The following is a 3,194-nucleotide window of genomic DNA, read 5'->3' on the forward strand; positions in this document are numbered from 1 at the left end:
CTAATCATTTTCTAGGGTTTTTCCGGTGAAAAAACCCTAAAACACTAGCCGAATGTGACGCAACGTGGTTTTATAAATGTCTATGAATTTGAAAACAATCATGGGCTTTAATAAAATGTTTGCAAAAGTTGATAAGAGTTCCTCGATATGTAAAAAAGTTCATGAATTTGAAAGAAAAAGTTTGAGAATTTAAGAAAATGTTCACGAATTTAAATTGAGCAAAGTTTGGGTTGGGCGGAATGTTCCATCTCAGAGCACCTTTTTCAACATCATTCAAATGGACCAAATTTATTCTAGGACCTTGTATCACCATTCCAAGGCACCATGCCAAGTTTTTTTTTTTGATTTCATCAATTCTGCATTTTCAAATAATGTTCGTGCTTTCAAAATTTATTTGTAATTTAAAAAATAGTTATGTATTCAAATGTTCTCTGCCAAAATGCAAAAAATGTTCATGGAAATTCAAAATAAATTGGTTTCAACTCTTTTTTCATATATTTTTCTTGAAATTTCATAGTGTTTTTTAAAAATATCCATGTTTAAAATTTTGTTCGATATTTTTTATAATATGTTCATTTATGACATTCTGAGCAATTTGGAAATATACGAACAATTTTTTGATATAATTGTACATTTTTTAAATGCAAATATTTGTACGTTATAAACAAAATTTTAAGAGCATACATTTTTTAAAAAAAATTGAAAAAAACATAAGCGTGTGCATTTTTTGAAAAATAAAGAAGATACGGAAAAAATAGAAAAAGTAAAATGAATAGAAAAACAAAAAATAAATAATGATTAAAGGACCGATTCAACAATGGACCGGCCCAGCAGCGAACTGAAGTAGGAGAAAACACAAAAAAGAAGTAAATACATAGAAGCAATAGGATGTCCTAATTGGTTACCTTTTTTCACTTAAACAGAAAGTGAAAAACTGCCGAGGGCGCCGCATATGTGTACACGGGCAGCATATCGGTGAGGGTGAAAAGACTATCCTACCCTTCATTATGAGTCCTTTTTTTTTGAAATGCTTCATTATGAGTCCTTGATGTGCCTCTCAATTGTAAGATGTTCGCTTGTTTGGGCCATGCACGCGCTGTACTTGCAGCCATGTACTACCAATGGGAAGTTCACTGCCAGCTCGACTTATTCGGTGCAATTCTTTGGTTGCATCACGATTCACGCCTCCCTTCGTCGAGCTGGCCGAGTCCTTGATGTGCCTCTCAATCGCAAGATGTTCGCTTGGTTGGTGGTGCAAGGTCGTTGCCTACCTTTTGTCAAAAAGAAAAGGTTTCCCTTCAATTTTGTTCTGAATGCTGAAGAGGGCCAAATTTAAAGCTTTTGAACAGCTGATTTCTGTCGTACTCCACAAAGCTTCCATTATCCATTGGTCAACATGACGACATCGCCTATCATAATCTGCAGATGTCGTGGAAATGCCGCATGATTCACAAAATCAAACATGTTGCCGCAGAACCACAACCATTTCATAGCTTCAAGCAATGGCACAACGCACAAGTCCAAGGAGATCAATCTCGTTCCTTCCCCTTGCTTCCCATCACCTTGGACACGAGCTCCATGAGGAACCTGGCGGACTTGGTCACCGGCGAGTTGGCAACCATGAGGTTGTACATCATCTTCTCCACCTCACCACCTTCAACTCCGGTTCCTTCTCCTCATCCTCCATATCATGAGCACCTAGCTCTCCCCGCCGAACCTCCCGCCCTCGGCACACCTATATATTTCTTAAATCAATAAAGTCTGTGATTAAAAGAAAGGAGTTTTTAACCCTTTTTAAAGCATCTACAACCGGATCCCTTAAACTGCCCTCGTATGTTCGGCTGGACAGCTCGGACGGGAGAGATAAGAAAAACATCATCCAACTGAACCCTCTAACTCGTCCTCATATGTCCCAGTTGTCTGCGAAAGCCTCAAACTCAGCCCATATCTGAGAATGATATGAGGTTGTTCGGACAACCCGCCACATCGGAGCCCTTGGACAGCCCGCCACATCGAAGTGGCCCACCCCGGACAACTTTATCTTTTTCTTTATTAATTTTTTTCTCTTTCTTTCTCCATCCCCACTAGTTGTATACATTTGACAGGACAATTTGAACAACATGGCTATGTGTATGCACAAATGAAGATTCAAAATGGACACATCCGAACAGTATCCAGATGCATCCGTGAATGTATAAGGGGCCAAATTATCCTAAGTCCGATTATAGATTCTTTTACTGTTTTACCGAAGAGAGAGGGATGCACCGTGGGAAGCAAAGGAGCAATGAGCAGAAGTTGGCAAAACAATGGTTCGCACGCCCAACGACTTCTCGTCCGTTGACCAACGTGACACATTTCTCCGCAGTTGTATGAGACGGCTTTAGGGCATCTCCAATGCAGATCCGTAAACCTTTCATATGCGTTCAGACTATGTTGTCTGGATAGCGCAAGCCATCCATCACGGACCTATATCGGTCCGTTGCGCGGTCCGGACGCAATTTCTCCCGCAAACCGAAGACAAACGTGGGGCTTTGCGGGAGTCCGGATCGATCACACGCCCGCTAACTGTCCTGGCCCACCAAAACCCCTCATCGCTTGCCCGCGCGCGTTCCTGCCCGGCGCCAGCTATCCGCATTCATGCTGTTGTAGAGCGCGCCGCTCAACATTGAAGACGCCTCAGGGCGGACGCGGCCTCTCACTGCCTTCGCCATTGAAGCGGTGCGCCACGCGTCTCCGGTGGTCGCGCATGTTCAATGCCGGAGACGCGTGACTGGACGGGACGAGACGGATATCTACCACACATGTTCAATGTCGTTGTCCGTCCGTATGCCGCCATTAAGAACGCACACCGGCCGAGAAACCTACTCCAGCGCATCACCAACAGTAGAGTGACATAACTGCGTGATTGGATCCTGCCTCGCGGAAAATGATTGGGTCTGTAAACGTTCGTAATCCTACACTAGAGTGACATAACTGAGGGCATCTCCAACAGTTTGTATGTTAACTTGTTGGTAAAATACGACATATCATCAACCAACACCTTAACATACAATAATTCCAATAGATTATGTCTAGTTTGTCCAATAGGATGGATAATAGATAAGGTGCTCTCTCATTCTACATTGGAGCTTGTTTAAGGGGTTGGTTCATGTACATACAACTTTCTTTCTTTCCTCATTTATTATATGACACAT

Source organism: Triticum dicoccoides, chromosome 1A (assembly GCF_002162155.2).
Source record: "Triticum dicoccoides isolate Atlit2015 ecotype Zavitan chromosome 1A, WEW_v2.0, whole genome shotgun sequence".
In the NCBI taxonomy this organism is placed as follows: domain Eukaryota; kingdom Viridiplantae; phylum Streptophyta; class Magnoliopsida; order Poales; family Poaceae; genus Triticum; species Triticum dicoccoides.